This window comes from Electrophorus electricus, chromosome 14 (genome assembly GCF_041902795.1).
Source record: "Electrophorus electricus isolate QZ-2024a chromosome 14, ASM4190279v1, whole genome shotgun sequence".
In the NCBI taxonomy this organism is placed as follows: domain Eukaryota; kingdom Metazoa; phylum Chordata; class Actinopteri; order Gymnotiformes; family Gymnotidae; genus Electrophorus; species Electrophorus electricus.
In genome coordinates, this window is record NC_137510.1 from 5,967,501 (window position 1) to 5,989,168 (window position 21,668).

The 21,668-nt window shown below is 41.1% G+C and overlaps 1 protein-coding gene across 7 annotated transcripts in view; it reads left to right on the forward strand.

The window, feature by feature from the left end:
* The window catches only part of kcnc3b (potassium voltage-gated channel, Shaw-related subfamily, member 3b), a 77,895-nt gene that overhangs the window by 16,186 nt on the left and 40,041 nt on the right, over positions 1-21,668 (forward strand). The window contains exons 1-3 of one of the 7 annotated variants that reach the window (XM_081696965.1): positions 20,253-20,399; positions 20,843-21,024; positions 21,227-21,616. The exons of 4 other annotated variants lie outside the window; for them this stretch is intronic. The gene's annotated coding sequence lies outside the window, so the exon portion shown is untranslated. Of the gene's footprint in view, positions 1-20,252; positions 20,400-20,842; positions 21,025-21,226; positions 21,617-21,668 lie in introns of those variants that run through there. 2 more of the 7 variants (XM_081696963.1, XM_081696964.1) reach the window with 2 other exon arrangements.

A 21,668-nucleotide genomic window follows, 5' to 3' on the forward strand; every position in this document is an offset into this window, starting at 1 on the left:
TCTAATCGTTTGGAGTAGTATGCAACCTGACATTGTTTCTCACAGAGAAGTTGTGGCGAAACAACAGACATGTAGCCACTGGATGCATTAACATTTAAACAAAATGGTTTTGTGTAATCAGTATTATCTAAACACAGTGCAGATGGCAAGGTAGTTTTCAGAGGTATGGAAGCGGCATCAGTCTCAGGGGTCTGTGTCATGTGGTCTTTCATTGGTCATTTGTGTTTGTGTGTATTGTTAGAAATGGGTTATGAGAGCTCAGCATAACCTATGACAGTAGCCTAATATACCTAATAGAGTCATGACTTGTGCTTTACCAATAGGTTTAGGCAGAAGAGAACAGATGTAATTTGTGACAGATAAATATAGTGACCTTTTTCTGAAATCGTGTGACTAAATATTTGGCTGGACATTGACAAAGTTGTAACTCGTCAGGTGAACACTTATGGCCGTTTTAAGCAAGGGATCAGAGGACAGCCAATGTGTCTGATTCACATGCTTCCCAGGAGTCAGAAGCAATCAATATATCATCCATGTAAATAAATATGGTGCTACCACATGGAGGTGTGAGAGTGGCATAGCAATCCATGTGTATTGTTTACCTCTAAAGGTAAATGCAAATAAGTATTGCGAATTGGGGTGAACTGGCATGCTAAAAAATGCAATGACTAAATAAATGACAGAAAAACAATGCATTTGGTGGGATCCCATATAAAATAGTTGATGGATTTAGAGCTATGGCAGCTGTTTGGTGTACTGCCAAGTTAACAGCACGTAGGTCTTGCACCATTTGCCAGGTACCATTTGTTTGTTTAACCACTAACAGTGGAGAATTCACTTGTGAGGAATCACAAGGAACCACAGCCCCATGCTATCTTAATGAATTTAGAATGTCAGCCAATCCTTGTTCCGCCTCAGAAGACACAGGATACTGAGCTCGGAAAGGACGGAAATCTGACTTTGGAGAAACTTAGGAGAAAGGTTTCATATTCAAAATGCAACCAGAATCAAACTTGTCCGATACCCACAAACAGTCAGAAGATAGGAGAGGATGTGTTTTCACATCTATATCAGAAGCTCTAGACAGAACTGATGCAGGTTCATTTACAGCCTGGCGACTACGGCACACACCGGCTACACTAAATAAGGGAATCTGCCAACTTCCTGTAGCAGCTCTAAAATATCTGCCTTCACGGGTGCACCCAGTCTTTCGCGCTAGACACTCTCTGGACCCACCACTGAAATATGTGGACAGGAACCTGCAAGCCCATATATATCTAGCTGCTATGCACTAAGTGAAACCTTAAGAAGAGTAATAATAGATATTACAAAGAACAATGGATTTGGGGTCTGGTCCAGGAAACCATTTTGATTCAAATTGTTCATCTGGTTGACATGGGTGAAAAGGGAAAAAATTCAATACAAACTTTGGGCATTTCCACCTTGAAAATATAGATCTATATAAACCTCACTTTAACACATGAATTCACAATATCCCATGAGTGGAAATAATCACAAGAGGCACTCACCAGTTGTGGGAAAAGGCCAGTTGGAGCAGACTGGGAATTCAATCTAGCTTCAGACATTTCGAGAGTGATATCAAAACGACCCAGTAAATCCCGATCCAGCAAATTAATCAGATAAGTTTGTGAAATCAAACACTTATGTTGTAAGGTCCTATTAAACAATTTGGTAGCCAATGGAACACTGTATTGTTCAAAGACTGGCAGACCTGAAACTCCAGCTGTGGGTCTGGAATCTAAGGTAAGCATAAGCGCATAATAGTGGACCCTACTGCTCTGATATCAACCAAATATGACAATGTCTTCCCTATGACAACCAACTCGATACATGATACACTTGAAACTAAGTCTAAGAAAAGTTTAAGACATGAGCTTACCTTCTGTCCCACCTTATTCTTTTCTTGATTATTTCTTGGATTACGAACCATGAATGAAGGCTGCTGATGTGATGTGTAGTCCCCCTGTATGAGCTTTGGAACATTTCTAGCCCAGTGACCCAACTGGCCACAGTTGAAACATTCCACATTATTCATGGTGACCTCTCCCACCTCCTCCACTTCCACCATTACCTACGTTTCCCCTTCAAATGTCTCTGAGACCTGCTTGATAGAAAGAGAGATGTGCACACTGGAGCTTTTGCTGAGTCTTATCCTCCCTCTCCATCAGTTGTTTTCTTCATGCTTAGCATGTGCAATACGTTCACTAGATGGTTTATCCTCCCAACTGTTGCAAGGATCTTTGGCTCATTTTGCGACTGTTGATAAAATTTTGATGTAGTTGTCTTGTGCCGTGCGGTCTTCCAGACTGACGCTTGCCGCAGCCTATCCACAAATTCGTCTTCGAAGCTGAAGCTTGCTGTGTCATTGTCATTTGGCATTGAACATCAGTCTGTAATGACCAGGAACATTGGTCTCAAATGACCTATGAGGTCATCCATCCTTCACACAGGTTGCAAAACACAGTTCTGTTATTCCAGTTGCCTTTAATCTCAGTCCATTTTAATCCACTCATTTTAGACATAATCAGGCTCCATTCTTGTTGCATGGGGTTATACATATAGGGTCCAAGTTAGCCAGTTCTGTGATGGTCCAACTCTTGGGTTTAGGAAGGGTAGAAGAGGGGCTTATAAGTGGAATGAAGGAATGTTTCAGGTCTGAGACCTGGTGACCATCTCTCTCTTTTCAACTCATGGGGGCTCAGCTTTTTTGTTGTCATCATCTGGCGGTACAGCTTTGACTTCTTCCTTTGGTGGTTTTGATGCTTTGAGCGCAGACACAGTCTGAGCCAGGGGGTACTGGAACCAGAGCAGGTTGTGCATATGGAAGAAGTGCAGTACACACCATCATAGCAGATTTATTTTAAATTTAGACACAACTCTGACTTTTTATTTGATTATGGAAAAAAATCTCTTCGGTCTCCCCTTTTTTGAAATACTTTCTCAAAACGTATTCAATCACCCAGGCCAGAAGTCCCTCCCGGGGCAGCAGGTGAATGGCTTGCTAAGAAGAGTTATCATATTCAAGGCAATCTGGGGGGCCCCGTTTTGATGTGGAATTTGTCCTGTGTCATGGAGGTCCTCTTCACATGATAGGATGTTTTACGTCAAAGAAATGTGATGGATATTAGTATTCTTTAGCCTTGATCAAGAAATGCATGAGGTCTTAGCGAAGTTTTAGCACTCATGGTCAGCGAGCATACGTTTATTCAGCATAAACCATCTCCGAAGAAAGCACTTCACACATAAATTTTAAAGCTCCTAACATGGGTGTTGTCACCCTTCATTGGTCATCAGAAAAAAGACAAAGTGGCCACAAAAAGAGACAATGATGCATTTACGTTTCTGTGCAGTTACTAACAGGTGGATTGCTGCTTCCTTAAGGGGCTATCAATTCTTGCATTATCTCCAGTGCAGTGATGGTCAGGCAGACCATACCAGCATGTACTCCCTTGCAAAGGCTGGAACAAAGAGCTTCTTGCACACACAGCCAGAGCACGATCCTTTCATAATACTTAACATAGGTTAATCATGAACACAAAGTGTAATACATGAGTAAAATGATTTATGAATGCAATATAAAGTATCACTACCACATGTGTTCTGGTTATGGTGTACTGTAAAGCATTTACAGGGATGTCAAGATTTTTAAGGCACGTGTCTCTCTGAAGGAACATGTGGCCACATGTCTCTGAAGGAACGCACAGCCATCAGCCTACTGCTACTGCTACTGCTGCTTAGGCCTGTGTTTGCAGATTTACAACCCAGCTCTGTGATAGAGCAGGGAATACACTTAGGGCTGTTGTCTCTGAGAGAAGGTGTGGTGTGTGTGTGTGTGTGTGTGTGTGTGTGTGTGAGAGACTGAATGCAGAGATGGATATACAACGCTATGTAACCTAGTTAATGCCATGGAGTAATCATGGAATGTCGCACTGGGACATTATTGCATATGTGAAGAAGAGGAGAGGTATGTATGAGAAAAGCATAGAAGGAAAAGGATGAAGGTGGAAAGAGACAGAGAGAGAGACAGATGAATAGAGAGAGAGAGAGAGACAGTGAAGAGGAGATTATTGGCATGATTTAAAGCAGGGCGGCTGGATTTATGGTGAGGACGAACTCTAAAATATTTATGTGCCAAGAAATAATCAGCAGCCTTATTCATACCAACAAGCAGACTTCACAAACACACGCGCACACATGCGCACACACGCACATTCACACACCCAAACACACGTGCTGCCTTTTACTGCAGTGAAGAGGGCGAGAGAGAGTGTGTGTAAGATTTCTTAGAAAGGGGGAAAGTGAGTAATCGGGGGAAAATGGATGGGGAGAAGAAGACAGGAAGAGGAGAGAGTGATACAGGAGGACATGCACGATGGAAGGAAGGAGAAAGGAATGAACAGAGAGAGAGAGAGAGAGAGAGAGAAGAGGATGCAGAGGCGGCATGAGAGAGGGTTGAAAGGAGCTTGTAGTCACTGACAGCTCCATCAACCTCTGCAGAACTGTACGCACCCCTGACTGATTTCATACTGATAATTCTCTTAGTTTGTCTTTCAGGAACCATCAGATCTCCCACGTCAGTTTTCCACACATGTATTTACATATACATGCAGAAATGTACACACACCCACTGTTGATTCCACTACACGTGCATGCACGTGCAAAAGCAGAGAGATAAACACACACACACACACACACACACACACACACACACACACACACGCATGCTTACACACGTGCATCATCCTTCTGAAGCTGTTAGCGGTACACACACTCTTAAGACTGCTGTCACTGATATTTATTTGAAAATTAGCAATTTGACAAGAGATGACCAGAGAGTTATACTTCATAATGCTTGGCATCTTTATTTGGTTAGAAAGGGCAAACACTGACCCTGGATCATTGGACTCTACTGTGTTCTGCACGATGGCCCCAATTCTACTCTAACAAACTCCTGTGCTGTACCATGTGCAATCATCGAACATGGCACAGTCTGAAAAGATGGTGGTGCCAGTGCAGTCACACCACAAAGGGATCGAAACCACAGCCTTGAGGAGCCTGGTGCTTGGTACTGGTGTGCTGCGTCTCTCAGGTGATGTCCCTGGCCAATCAGTGCAGGGTAATTACACCTGCCACAGGCATTGTCCTCACTAATCCATTCCACTGAAAGGGTTAACAAACTCAGCCTAAGATGTTATTACACTCAGGGCTTATTAACAGTTTATGAAGCATTAATAAGAGGCCATTAGGTTGCCATAAAGTGATGAATGATGTAGCAAACAGGGCCCAGTTCACTGAGTGCTGGACTGCAGTTATTGAATGCTCACCTGCTTGACCTGCCTGTGGAGCGCAGAGTAACAGTGACTGATTACAGCTTTCTGAATGAAGTTCAGGTGTAGTGTTACGGACTGAAGCAACGCGTAATGTCAGCTGCCATGTGTCATGCCCATCACTGTTTAGTTTCTGACCGCAGTCTGCAGCTAACCAGATGTGGCTGGTTCACAACAGAGCAGTGACACTGATGTGCTAGTGCCATGGTCATGGATATCATACCTTCATAAGTTCTTGAAGTAAGGTGATGTTACTGGGGTTGTTACACAGGGAGGGATTGGTGATTGTGTAGGATTACATGGATGCAGACACTTTACACATCTGGGCCCTGGAATATATATGAGCTAGTGCCATTAGCTTCATTTTTTATTAGTCATATTATCTTATTAATCTTGTCGTATAATTTCCATATCTGAAGTGTGTGTGTGTGTTTGGTTGGTTCTCCTTTCACTTAGCCTACACATTTCTTACTTGCTGTGGCACCATAAAATAACGTTGGCAGCATTTTGGGATTAGGTGTCATCTCGAATTTTCCTCATGCTTCCTGGCTTATGGAGCATGGCCAGTGGGAACGCCCCAGGTCTTGCTGGGGTTGTGGGAGGCCGGGGCAGCGGGGGGCATAAGAGATAGATGCAGGAGTGGGATCATACAGATGTGTTGCATAGGCAGCAGTCATGTTGTTGCAAGCTTCCTGTCATCAGGATCAAGTCTTTATTGCATTTGGGAATCAAGACTGAGATTAACCCGATTTGTTGAGTATCAGATTTGTCTAATCAAGCTTTTGGAGTCATTATTTCACAATGAAACCTTTTGAGAACTGAGCAAATGTCCAGCATTGATGCCATGTCAATATTTCAGATGCGGACATCAGCAAGGGTTAGTGTCTCCTAATCCCAGAGAGAAACCCCACACTAAACACAACCATTACAAACTCTTTGAGGTGTCTGTTAGTAAAGCCCTGGCTGGTCCAGATAGGTTTGGAGCAGCATATTATGCAAATCATGACATTAGAAGTCAATTTTTTGGCAAGCAGTTTGAAATTTCAGTTAGAACTTAGTTCACTATGACATTGGAAACTGATTTGCATGAAATTTTGGTTTGTTTTTTTTTTGGTTTAGTCAGTATGACTTACTGATTCCTTTCAGTATGTAACACTGCTCCATTAATAATGTTATGTGACTTGTTCTCTCTCTCACTCTCTCAATCTCTCTCAATTTTTTCCTCATTCACTGTGAGAATTTACACGCGTGTTACATGTAAATACTCAAAGTGAATGAGAAAGTCCAAGAGAAACTGGTCCTCTGTACACCAAATGCTGGAATGCGGGTGTGGGTGTGTTTGTGTGTCTAAACATATTTGCATGCTTGCACCTCGGAGTGAAGGTCATGTCTGCCTCTCCTCAGCACTGTCTTTGCTGATGTGCAGTACTGTGATAGATATGAGTACCTGCCTGTGGTCAGTCCTGGCTTGGATGTTGCTTCCATCAACAGTTCTCCAGTGAGCCCCCAGATCCTGGCACCTCTCTCAGGCCCAGGAACAGCTCATCTCACTGGGCAGGGCTGTAACATATAGGCCCTATATATAGCAGGAATATTAAACAAACTGATATGTGTCAGGGTGTTGTGTGACACCGGTGGTTTTTGTTGGGAACACGTCGTCTTCAGCAGATAACCTCCTTGCTCCTGATCACGCATAGACCAAAATGCACATTCTTACTTGAGAACACACACACACGTCCATTCTCAATGATCCAGTCTTACTGAGTCTTACAATTCTGTGTGCTTTTTGCCCAGTACAGTGTTAGTGCCCTGATGATGATTACACTGACAGACATGGACAGAGCCAGTCATATCATATCTTGTTTGTGGTGCTCTAAAGGACGGTCAGTCATAATGCAGTATGCCAGTTCTCGTCAAAGCTATAGCCAATCGTAAGAGTATTTATTGTGTAGAGTACGCATTCTGCTCAGGTTCACTTCCAGTTATGACACAATTCCACATTTCAATCACTGAGCCCTGCTGTTCCTTTTTTGAGCATGTGCAATGCTGCAGGAATACTGTCTTTTATGACATCATCTAGTGAGGTCACTGCTGTTTCTGCTGGAAGGGGAAAGATAGCGGTCTCTCTCATTGCAGGGTGATCTGCATCGAGACAAACTCCACACCGTCCCCAGCAGCTCCCATTTTTCTCTCCGTTTTCTCATTTGCCTTAGTGGCTTTCAGTTTCAGTGTTTCTTTGGCTTTGGTTTCAGTTTTAATACACGGTATTATAGTATTAGACATTTATTATAGTATAGTATTAGACAGTAGTATAGTATTAGATATTTATTTATAATATAAACATGTATTTCTAAATGTAACCAAAAAAGCCTTTTATTAAAGCACACACACACACACAGACACACACAGACACACCCACACACACACACACACACCTTAAACTGGGGATAAAAACAAAATAGTATGTAAACACATGCTATGAAATGCATAACTCAATGTAACTCAATCATGAGTTTGAGAACAGCAAAGTGACAAAAGAGAACTTAAAAGTTGTGTATATATCCTGCTATGTGTCCATACACCATTCATCTACACATCCCACATTTAATTTCTTCTGTGGCAACTGCTACCATTTTGCATAGTTTTACTTACTCTTAGGAGTTATTATATACACAAACTTGCTCACATTGGCGACACCACCATCTATGGCAAGCCCCTCCCGCAAACCATGAGGGGGTCATGGTGTTCAAAAGAATGCGTTTGTTTGTTGTTTGGTAAAGTATGGCTATGGAGGACCTTACTGAATTGCTGAAATGGCTGTATTGTTTTCCAAAGTCATAATTTATTTCCTGTGCAGACAACAGAAAACTTGGTCTACTCACATGTGATACTCAACTTTAAAATGTCGCAGTAGACTTTTCAAAGGAACATTAAGACTGCCCCTCCTGTGCAACTGTCTTTATAAAAAGGTTATGACTCGAGAAAGGGAAACCCTGTCACAGGGAGCAGGCAGAGGAATCTTATGTCTGGACTTTTGCATAATGAAAGCCGATATCACAGTACTCATATATACAGCTGTGGGGAAACATAAGATGCTACTTCAAAATTTCAGCTCTTCATGTATGTCAGCCACTTAATTCCAGTGTGTTTAACTCCAGTGCTGGGACACCTCATTCTACTTAATGAGGTAATGATTAGGAAATCACCTTATTTAAAGAGAAATGTGACTGGAATTACTTGACCAAATTTAAATTTATTAACTTAGTTTCTTTAAACATTTTTAAGAATTCCGATTGGTTGAGCTGTGTTAAATCCTTGATATACACACAACTATTGAAGGGGTCCATTGAATGGGCTAATCTTTGCTGATGTGTTGCTTAGCAATAAAAGCTTGTTAGTGAACTACGTTGCCTGGCAGAAGTGTTTACTGTGAATATTTACAGCAAGCATGTAAACAAAAACGCCCCCCGTGATAAAATTACTGTAACCCGCACCCTCTCATGTCTGATTGCTTTAGTATTATGTTATTTTTAAATGAACCTGAACTTGTTTTATTGGAAGAAATGTCATTAGTTTATGGAATACAACAAAAATGTTTTTTGTTCATTTTGCTCAGACACATCCATAAAGAACCAGGGAAACTGATTGATTTGCAGTGCTCTCATTTTTTTTCACAGCTGTACATATTTGTCACCCTTTTTTAGTCCATGTAAAAATGCTTAACTGTTATTTTACATTCATTCTTGATACTAAAGCCTTCACTTTCATTTGTTCAGAAACTTAGCACTCAGAAGCTCTGATGAGTGGTTCGAGTGTTTTTGGAAACCTGGTGAGTTGCATTTAGTTTTTTCCTGACACGGGTACTTGTGTGTGTGTGTGTGTGTGTGTGTGTGTATCAAGCCTCATGATATGGTGTCGGCTCCACTGGGAACATGAGCTGAGGGCTGATGGGTAATTTCATCTTTAAAGTGATTGGTACTTCCTGTAGAGATGAGATCATATCCTGCTGAGCAGCATCTCAGAGGCGACATCATGCCCTGCTGTCTCTTTCATCCTGGCAAGCACACACACACACACATACACACACACACACGCATGCACACGCGCACCATGCATGCACGCACACGCACATACACAAAACACTAGGAAGTCTTCTTTATAACTGAACTGTATTCCATTGTGTATTCCTAATCTTACAAAAGTTGCAAATTTCTTTTCGTTATTTATGTACTTGTTTAACCATTTGTTTAATCTGATTTTTTAATTTGATTACTTTTTTAAATTGAAAATGTGCACTAAAGCCTACACAAAATATAGTTTGATGTTTAATTTCACATGTATTAATGCCATCTCTTACAGCTCAGAGTCTCAGTGAATAGGTTATTTCAAGGGAAAACTAGTTCTTATGCTAGTTCTAGATTAGCATGTAAGTAATCTATAACAGGCGAATGCATGACAGTTAGAAGTCTAGCAATTAGAAGTCTAGAAGTCAACAGCTGCCATCTCTCTGATGTCCGTTAAGTCAGTTGTATCTCTTATGCTTGGGAGGAGACAATTCAAAAGTTTGGTATAAAGCCCCAGACAAACTGAATTGATTGCTAAAGTCTGCTGTCATCGTCCTACAGTCCACAGTCCCTTCTTCAAAATAGCACTATCAAAGTGCCTGAAATGTCAAAACACTTTTTTGGTTGATTGGTGAAAGATGGAGTGGTTTGTTCTATTTTTTTTGTAGATCTTCTCACAGGCCACAACTTCTACAACTTTGGCAGGTTGTCATGTTTCACCACATTCAGCATAGATCAGTGTGTACATAAATATATATATTACAGCACTTTTCAATCGCATCAATGTCAGTATTACTATCTATATTTACAAACATGCAGGCTTGTGCATTTTGCTAAATGTATGTAAAAGTATGTAATTTAACTTTTACAACTTAGTTGGAAAGGTGACATTTAAGGTTAAGGTTAGTTAAGGTTACGCTTCTGCAGTGTAGCTGAAGTTGTATGGTGTGTCATGTTTTTTATGCATTTTTTTTCAAGTTTCTAATAGAAAAAAAAGTAAACTGAACGTAACTTTTACAGTAAAACGAAGTGTAAAATGAAAATCTGTAAACTCAGACCAAAACAAGACCTCAAAACATTGAGTTAATCATCAAATAAGCACCCTCTTTGTTTTCAAATATCCTTATCTTTGCTTTTTGTCACACTTTGCTGCTTGCTTCACTTGAGATTCTGATACAGTGTTGAAAAAGGCAGATTTAACAGGTCTTGGCTCCCATTGCCAATTCCATCTTTACATCAGGATGCTGGATAAGCTCCCCACTGTCCACAATATTGTGGTCCTGAGCATGCGAGAGGTACAGACTGACCCCACCGCTGCAACTGTAACTGCCAGACATTTTGAATGTGTGAGCTATGTTTGGGAAAAAGGAGGAAGTCCTTGTTTCTCTGTTTAAATCTGTTGGCTTTGTTCCTCATCTTCTGTACTCCTGTCCCACATAGTGTTTTACTGCTGACTCTGTGTTTTGGTGCAACGTCAATGAGTGTGTGTGTGTGTGTGTGTGTGTGTGTGTGTGTGTGTGTGTGTGTGTGTGTGTGTGTGTGTGTGTGTGGTTCTGTGGGCGTTTGTGCCCACCTGTAACTGTGTGTGTGTGTTCCAGTCAGAGGACAGAACGAGGGCAACTGTTTTTTTCCTTAGAGGCTTTCCACGAGGATAGCTGGAGGCTCAGACAGCCGTGCACAAGCTGTGGGAGTATAGTGTCAAAGTCAGTTTAGGGCCTCCTGCTAAGCACAGCAGAACTCAACACACACACACGCACATACACACGTGCACATTTATATATGCTCACATGTTCTACACTGCAAAAACACTAACATTTACCAAAGAGTTTATTTGTGTAAATATAATGTTGTGGACCACAGAAGAACTTCTAGACATGGGCAGTGTATAGGGGTGGGGGGTTGTGTATTCATGTGTGTGTGTGTGTGTGAGAGAGCGCATGCACGTGTACTTGTGTGAGTGTATATACACGTCTGTGTGTGTGTGTGTGAGAGAGAGAGCGCATGCACGTGTACTTGTGTGAATGTATATTCACGTCTGTGCGTGTGTGTGTGAGCGTGTGCACATGTGCTTGTGAGAGTATATATATATACGTCTCTGTGTGTGTGCGCGTGCATGCGTGCGTGTGTGTGTGTGCGTGCGCATGCGTGTGTGTGTGTGTGCATGTGCGTGCGTGTGTGTGTGTGTGCGTGGGTGTGCGTGCGTGCGTGCGTACGGGCATGAGTGTGTGCTTGACCATCTGCTTGTTAAGGCTGGCAGCAGTAGGGACCATGCAGGGGCAGTGAATGCTGAATTCATCACTTTGACTTTTTGCTCAGCAACCCACACAGAGTGGTTTTCTAGGCCAGTTTGTGACAGACCCCCTTCTGAGTGTGCATGTGTGTGTTTATCTCACATTTATGCTGATAAAACCATGGATGTGCAAGCATATGTGTGTAAGAGAGATCCATTACTTCCCTGTTTGTCTTCCAAAGCAACTTGGTGCCAAAAAACTCAAATAGAGTAAGAGCAGAGAGATGGAAGCAGACAGCATACAGACAAAGTGAGACAAAAGAAAAAGAAAGACAGAAATACCTAAAGGGCGTATAGGGACAGTGAATAAGTGTGTGTGTGTGTGTGTGTGTGTGTGTGTGTGTGTGTGTGTGTGTGTGTGTGTGAGAGAGAGCGCGTGCACGTGTACTTGTGTGAGTATATATACACGTCTGTGTGTGTGTGTGTGTGTGTGTGTGAGTGCGTGCACGTGTACTTGTGTGAGTGTATATACACGTCTCTGTGTGTGTGTGTGTGAGTGCGTGCACGTGTACTTGTGTGTGTATATACACGTCTGTGTGTGTGTGTGTGTGTGTGTGAGTGCGCGTACACGTGTACTTGTGTGAGTGTATATACACGTCTGTGTGTGTGTGTGTGTGTGTGTGTGTGTGTGTGTGTGTGTGAGTGCGTGCACGTGTACTTGTGTGAGTGTATATACACGTCTGTGTGTGTGTGTGTGTGAGTGCGCGTACACGTGTACTTGTGTGAGTGTATATACACGTCTGTGTGTGTGTGTGTGTGAGTACGTGCACGTGTACTTGTGTGAGTGTATATACACGTCTGTGTGTGTGTGTGTGTGTGTGTGTGAGTACGTGCACGTGTACTTGTGTGAGTGTATATACACGTCTGTGTGTGTGTGTGTGTGTGTGTGTGTGAGTGCGTGCACGTGTACTTGTGTGAGTGTATATACACGTCTGTGTGTGTGTGTGTGTGTGTTTATAAGAGATCCATTACTTTCCTGTTTGTCTTACAAAGCAACTTTTTTGCCACAAAGCCCCCAAATAGAGTAAGGACAGAGAGATAGAGGCAGACAGCATGCAGACAGACGCAGAGAGATGAAAGAAAAAGGAGAAAGATGGAAATACCTAGGGCACAGGGGACAGTGGTTAAGAGAGAGTGTGTGTGTGTGTGTGTGTGTGTGTGTGTGTGCATGAAAGACAGAACGAAAGAACAGGGGGCGTGTTGCAAGGACAAACGCACATGGCAACACTGCAGTGATCTGGAGAGAATACAAAACAGGCAAGATACTACACACACACACACACACACACACACACACACACACACATTTATGTGGGGCAGTGAATACTCTCTTGTAGAGGTGATACACTAGGATATTAATATAAGATTAAATGTTACTATGCTATGTGATGTGATGGATATAGTTTTTCCATACAGACACAGAAAGCTTTGAAAACCCATTCCTTCTCCCCAACAAATCTTGGCAATTAACTGCATAGTAAATGTTTCAAATGATTCACTTGACATTTCAAATACTGTGAAAAGTATCACCAAGCAACAACGAAGATCTGAGTGGCTGGTAAAATGGACCGCAACTCCTGGCCTGCCAATTGAGCTTCTTTCCTATGGAGTGTTGGGTTAGTAACTGACTTTTAGTAAGTCAAAATCTTAAAGGCCAAACATTTTTTTTCCCAATGAGACCATGCTGAATATGCAGATCAACCCTTTAAGTGAACCTCGGTTGTCGCACAAAAAGATTTAGCTGCTCTTGGCGCGTCATGATTAAAGAGTTTTGGAGGGCTCTTTTGTGCTTTTCTCCGTTCAGGTTCCTTATACAAAATAATAGTTGTTGTCTTATAAAACAAACTTTAGAGGCAAAAAATGGTGTGTGATTAGAGGTTCTAAAAAATGGCATGAAGGACTTCAGGAGAGGAACTTTTATTCTAGTCCATCTACGCTCACTTAAAACAAAGAATAAACGGGTTCTACTTTCATTCTGGTTGACCTTGTAATGTGTTTTGAATATCGATGTTCACTTAACTATGTTTTAGAAGCAAAATATAAAACCTTTGAAATTCACCAGAGAGTATAAAGAGTAATAAGACACACACATACCTGTCTCATTTCTGACCTTCAGTTTCCCGCAGTGTCCTGTGTTATATCAAGCGATAGTTCCCACCCACTCACTCTCAGGTGTGCCATTACTGGCTGATCCCATGTGACAGTTGTGTTTTGTTTTACACCCATATCAAGATACGAATGTGAGTCTGTCATATTCTTCTCCTGCATTTACCTTCCAGCACAGCTCAAAGGGCAAGCCACGAGGATGTCATCTCTTCTTGCACACGCTTCCTTTCTTTCTTTAAGTTGATGATGGTTTTGTCAATGATTTGGCCAGGTGTGTGTGTGTGTGTGTGTATGTGTGTTTGTGCGTGTGCATGCAGTAAAAAGGAGGGGGAGTGTCCTGGATCTCTCTGTCACGTTCTGTTAATTTATCTGGACAAGCACTTTTAGTTTCTTGGATTCCAGCCCTCCCTCCTGAGAGAGAAAGAGAGAGAGAGAGAGAGACAGATGGAGAGAGGTGGCGATAGAGTTGGAGAGAAGTGAGCAGAGATTATATACAAATGTTGAATGTTCAATGCGAGTGTCAAATCGACGTCACACAGTTGTATTTTGAGCTAGAACGTGTTGTGTGTGTGTGTGTGTGTGTACACGGATGAGTGCGTGTGTGCATGTGAGTTTTAATGGGACTCTGCTGATGCCATGTTTACTGCGGCAGAGTTTCATCGCTGTCTCCATGGCGACAGCTGCGCTAGCTTCCCTATCCTGCACCAAGGGCAGGAAGATACCAAATAGTGCTCCTTTACCGGAATGTGTCAGATCCTCCCAACTTGTGTTCTTTTACCGAAGACTTCGGGAACCTACCAAATCGTGGTCCACTGATAGCCACTTAGCTGAGTGACATGACGTTTTATCTGTTAAAGTAATGCTGATCTTCCATTAAAGCTACATGTTCAATATTCAGATCTTACACTGAAACACACACACACACACACACACACACACACACAAACCTTGCAAATAAATGTAGTTAAATGTTGAATAAAAGCCAACTGGCCTACCACAAATATTTTTAATGCATTCTGTGTATAAGTGTGTGTGTGTTTGTGAAACAGGCAGAGAGACGAGGGAGTCATTTCTGCATCAGTCTCGCTACCAAATTCTCCACTTGTTGACATTTGGTCTGATGTTCAGCATTATCTCACATGATGTCTGCCAGAACCACACTATTATGGATCCCCACGAGCATCACGTCCAACACAATTTATCGATTCAGATGAATGCTTCAGCACACAGTCAGATAGGAATCAACTGCAGTCTAGCCATGAGATGTGTTTAATGACTCAGCAAAATGCCTCACCATCTGTGGTGACTCAGTGTCATGTCATCCTACCTGTGTGGCACTGTGGCTCCTCTGGGAACCCGGTCTCTTGCATTAATTCCAGGTTGTGCCAGGGACCCTCTCCTTGGTGCTGGACTGGTTTACTATGTGCCCCCTGCCTGGGGTTTGTTCTGATCTCTGATTCCACTGTTCAGGGATCTGGCCACTCTCAATCCCACAAGAAGTTTATTCACAGAACCTGCTGATGCAAACCCCCATTTAACTGCAACTTTCATGCACCATCTTTTCATAGCGACTAGCTCTGTGTGTGCAATACACAACTACACAGTGTTCTATAACAATAAAACTACTGCCGGAAAAGAAGTGAGCATTTCACCCCATTGACTGTTTACTCTTAATCTTCACTTTTTCAGCTATTAATCTTGGAACGCATACAAAAGTGATATCACTGCTGAAATCTTCCAGATGCCCCCTTGACATTCTACTTACTACCGCTCGAAAGCCTTAGGGAGCATAAATCGTTGAGTGCTTTGTAATTAGGTTAATGCTGCTCTTGTAAGCACACAATATGCTTGGAAATAATTATTTGTGACTTTCCATGTCCACATGTACTTCACCAAAATTTATCCCCTTTTGTTGTACTTTGTGTGGTCCTAATTTTGAGCAAAGCTTGTGCTAGGTTTACCCTGCCCAACCATGTGGCTGATGTCTCCCACATATCTGTTATCAGAACTATGAAATCATGCATGATCAGTCTGTCTCTGAGTAAATCCTGCCTACAGTGATAATTCTCAAAAACAGCATGGGTAAGTTCATGCAGGACCAAATAATACCAATTCTACTTGTGCCATTGGGTTTAATTGTGCTTGAGTGATGTAATCATCAATTGACAATCAAGTGTATTCATGGAGGATTATTTTCCTTTTCCCATGTAGATTAGAGGATAAGCAAAATTACAAATTAAAATATAAACAGAACTTTATTACAAATAACAAAGGAAGTCGGTCTCAAGAGCGAACAATGATTAGCTGATGGTGATGCATGTTCTTAAATACTCTACAGGATTTTCTAAAGGTGAGGTGTCCTTGCCTTCTCTGATTGGCTTACTGTAATGTTCCTAAATCATTGTCTTTCCTGATTGGCTTATTCTAATTTTCCTAACTCACTTTAACTCTGTTTATTTGCTCCTTATCCTATTAGGATCCCTTTAGATCCCTTTAGCTCCAATAATCTAGTTTACTGGAGTCAGCTGGTTGGCTAAAAAATGTGAAAAGAATGAATCTATGGCAGATAGGGCTTGCGTATTGAGTCAGACTAACCTCACAGATGTCTCCACTTTCTCTCCTCATCAGCATGGATGCATATAGCTCAGATGTATACTCTAGGTTCCAATGTGTTTACATCTCTTCCTGATAGCAATGAGTGGAGCTCAGCACGCTCCTGGCGCCCATGGCCGCTTGAAATCAAACACATGCAAAACTCAATTCAGCATTCCGTCTCAAGTCACGTTTTAAAACAGAAATAGATTGTATACATTATAATGCACTATTGTATGTAATATAAAAGTAGAAAATGTATATTGTGCTTATTATTCCATACTCCCCCCTCCAGTCATTACATTGACAATAATAATTTACAATAATTAGCATTAATCTATATGCTCAATAACTAGAATATTTTGTAACGTCATGATTCTTATTCATAGGATAAAAAAAATAGATGGGCAATAAACCCTCTTCATATTACCATTCAAAGTAAAATTCCTGTCTTACCCGCTTTTGTGTGCGATTGTGTAGTCATTACCTTCAGCAAAGCACTAGCTTATGTGAATATGACTTCTCAGTTGAATACCTTAAATCAAAATACTTGGAGTAAGAAACATCAACACTTTCGTTAATTTCTGTAGTTACATTGTTGTTTTTAGATCTTCTTGTTTACATCGATACATAGGTAGGTACTGTCACCATGAAGATCACCACAAATCACAAGCATTAATATCAATATGTTAGTGATTTAAAATAAAGCCAATGTAAAAGAGTGTTAACTGCTGTAGCTGTTGGTAAGACTGCATCTGTTCCCTGGACCCTAGGTTCAGTCTACTTTCGTTGATATACCGTCATAAAGACAGTTCGTCACAGGTGTCTAGCTTTGGCAGGTTGTCATGTTTCTCTGGTTCTTTGTGAGGTAAACTGACTTCGTTTATATGGTGATATAAAGACTGATGTATAGAAATTAGTTTTATCAAGTATTTTGACAACTCAGTTTCCACTTGTTGCAGATGCAAGCCAAGAAACTTTGGCCTTTCATAAGGAATTGGCATTGGGCTTCCAATGAGTATTTCATGTGCGGTCATATGTGTGCATCTGTGCATATGTTTTGTGCACCTTATGCTCATCAGGACAAGGGGGTAACGCACCTACCAAATTCAATCCAGTGTCCTGGTACATTTTTGCCAGTTTGAATTTAGTTTGTCCCATTTGTCTCTGTCTACCAGTCCTGCTTGTGGGCAGTACACAAAGAAGACCTTGTGTTTGATGCCCACTTGGTTTGTTAGCCAGCTAATCATGCTGTTTGCAAAATGCCTGCCTGTACGCAAGCTGACTATCTTGGGAATCCCAAATATTGGAATTACTTCCCGTGCAACTGTTTGCACACCGTTTTAGTTTGATGAAAAGGCCTACACCCACCTAGATAATCCGTCTTTCACTGTTTATTGCTATTGTTTCCCTTTCTTCCTTTCTGTCATATCAATAAAGTTCTTATAAATCTGTTCAAATGGGCCTGAGGCATCTGGAATGTGTCCTTTTTGGGAACAAAATGTCTCATGTTCATGGTTTCCTGCAGTTGTCATGTTTAGTAATAAAATGGTCAGTAGTGGGTTACACAAAAGGTGAAAAGCACGGTTATTATATCTTGCACATAGACAGGTGATGAGGCAGAGATAGTATCATCTAGGGTATTTGGGGACATTGGACCTTGAGGCTCCTCTGGTCTTGGCAAATGTTTGCAAATGACTGTACATTGGCTGATTTCTTATTCTCCATCTTGCTCTTTTCTGCCAGTTGTTTCTTTAACAGTTTGGTTAACAATTCAGAGTCTTTTTTTCTGTCTGTATCTGTTGACATGATGGATATGTTCTTTAATTTCAGATCAGGGTTTCTTGTTCAGGACCACAACATGGTTCATTTTCTCTTGAACAGTTTTCAGTAGAGTCTATATTAGGGACATTGGGAACAATGCTTTAATTGAGATGCTGTGGTCTTATAGCTCACCCATATCTTATTTCCATTTACTTTGGAAATCTATGATAACTTCCCGAATGCCTTGATGTTCAGTCACCTTGCAGTGCTCCAGCCTTGAGGGATCCCAGTCAGTGGGATATTGTACCCTTATCGTGTCCCACAATAAATTCCTATGCATAATAAAAGGTTTCTCATTAGGATGCTTGCTGTTAACATCTACGGTCAAGCCTGCTTCTGAGATTTTCTTTCTAATGTCTTTTCCTGTAACATGCATCAGCATGGCTTTGATGTCATCTAGTGCCAAAATCTGTCAAGTAGTCCATGTCTCAAATGTGGTTTCTCCAGCCTTGTCCACTGGCCATTCATTTCATGTCAGCAAAGCTCTGTGGTACATATCTAGGGCTTATCTTAGCATTAATATGAGGAGCTGGAAAGCTGAAGGGTCTTCACAGGAATCATCAGTTTCATAACCTGTCAGGTCCAGTTCACATTCTTCCCTATCACTGCCTCCCTGGACTTTACTTCTTGTGACTGTTGAATGTGTTCCTGTCTCACTCTCACACTTCTTTTGATTTCTGATCTGTTTTGGAGCAGTATTTTCTGAAGCAGCACACAAACTATTTTCAGTAGCTGTAATAGTGTACCACTTGTGTTATATCAGGGTCTGGGATCCTCTGTGACTGGTTCAACTCTGCAAGGGCTTTGGCATTTTACAGCATTCTCCTGAAAACATTTTATTTTCTGTTTGTTGTTTTTGACTTTTTCTTTATGTTGTCTTCAAGTTTTATTTCTGTTCTCAGTTTAAAGTCCAGTTCCTTATTCTCCGTGTGATCAGTTGTGGTTTCACTGTCTGAGTATTATGGGGGTTCTCTTGGTAACTACATCTTTCTTCACTTCTCATGGTAATGCTTTTATGGCTGACACCTTGGTTTGCTGATGGTAAAGACAGGTTTAAAGTGGGACTTGTTCTCATTTGGTCTTGTTTTGTTCACTCTTTCTTTGGGCAATGATTTGGTTTAGGGTCGTATGCAAATTGACTCCATTTCTGGTTATACAATCTCAGGCATTTCTCACCTTGCCTTTAAATGTAAAGTCTCTTTCATTTCTACATCTTCTTCTTCTTTTATTAGTGGCTAGATGTCCATATAATGTGAGGTGCTTTGTTGATAAGGGGAAACCATTCAGCCCACCCAGAGAGACTTGCCAGGGATGGCTCTGGTCTCACTCTGGAGCAAAGTAACATACTGTAAAACACTTAGTTTCTTTACAGCTCTTCTGGATTTGATGTATGTTTGTTTTATATGTTTTCAAATTCTGCAATGCATGAGGGGCCAAATGTGGTGTCTTAGATGCCTTTAGTCTTGGCTCTTTGTTATTTGTTTTGATAGCTATCCTTAAGAAATACATTATTATTACACACTTTTCTAACAGGGTTTTCATTGTTCTCTTAGCCCAACTTGTACAGTTTGCAAGTTTTGGAAAGGCTAAGCACCAGCTAATATGAAAGTACATACAGCAAAATACAGCAAAAGTTGAGTTCTTAATCTGTGATTATCGATAGGAATCTGTTTGCCTCACCTGCTGTCTTTGGAATCTGTCATAAATGTCATACGTGTGACATGGAGAACAATAACTCAAGAAGTTGAATTGTAGGTGATGCAAAATGACAAAAAAGGTGTGTTGTCTTTCTAATAATTCAATGTACAGTGGGACCCCCATGCACAAATGGCCTAAAGATCCCCCAGCAAATATCATATATATATATATATGTGTGTGTGTGTGTGTGTGTGTGTGTGTGTGTGTGTGTGTGTGTGTGTGTGTGTGTGTGTGTGTGTGTGTGTGTGTGTGTGTGTGTAAAGAATAAATTTGTCAACTTTAAAAATGTGCATTGGGAACGACCATTTGTTTGCTCTGTTATCTGTAGTATTAATTTCACACATGATGATTACATCTATGGGATGTGGAAACCTGTGGTCACATGCTGGCTGGATCTTAAAACTGGTGTTTTTCCAACAATACGGGCATGTAAAGAAAGTAATGAGAAGAGCCTCTGTGTACATGGAAGTAAACAGGGTAAGTTCAGTTACTCAATTACTTTGTCCATTTTAGTTGACATTAGCTAATATTAGCTAGCCTTACTAGCTAGGCTATATTAGTAGCTGACTGACTAGCTAAGATTGATGGTTCAACTATTCCGTGTAGTTGCATTACAGAAATTTATAGATTATCTTAAGAATGTGAATTTAGGGTAGATCACTTTTAAAACGATGATAACTGAATATTTGCATTTACCTATCTAGCTATTGTCATGAATAGCTCAGTGTGACGTTTCTAATGTTCTTTATGTAGATAGCCAGATAGCTAAGATAGCTGGCTGGCTAGATACTGCTACACTGATGGTGATCAGGTTTTTGTGTGTGTGTGTGTGTGTGTGTGTGTGTGTGTGTGTGTGTGTGTGTTTTGACTAAAAAATGTGAGGAGCAAATAATATTGTAGTCTATTTCATCATATTACAGGCTCGTTTGAGAAAGCCCAAAGCACTCTGCACAGCAGTTGATTCTGTTTTAGAGAGTATGGAGACAGCTGTGCCTTTGGTAATTACTGTGGACTGTCCTGGAATGAAATACACTGGGAGTGAGGATTCTACCTCTGCTTTCAGGATATCTGTTTACAGTCAAGCCAAGGACCAAGAGCAATGGTAAGCCAAAAGGGTTGTTTTTGTATATAAATGTATATAATAAACTATACCACTGGAGATCTTCCTTTTGTGAAATATCATTTGTGAACATGCCAAATTCATCTTGAAAAGTGATATTTGGACACTTGTGTTTCACATATACAGAATATGAATGTAATGAACTCATCACTGATGTACTCATCAAGGCTATTTTGACTTACAGTTTGTTTTGCACAGGCTGTCAAACCATATTCGGAGTAATGGAGTCATGTGCCGTCCAGTGCAACTTAATGTCAGAGAACATTTCTGAAAAGGAAGATGAAGTGGAGAGTGAATAGTTTATTGCTTAAGAGATTGATAAAGATTACTTCCCACCTGAAGAGGAAGAAGAAGTAGTTCATATGCCCTCTGAAAGCAAGGAAAAGAAATACAGTCTCAGCTTTTGCAGTTCTTACAAATATGCCTTTGTTGTACAGAACAAACGAGGCCTTCTGTCTCTGTACATAATGACACTGTGCTACACATCTCTCATACCTGCCCCTCGTATAACTTTGGTGGCAAATGGAACAATTTCAGTTTTGGAACTTCACACTGAAGTTGTGCGGGTAAGCAGGTAATATTACTATTTGCTGTATTGCTGAATGTGGGTAACCTTAAATCATATA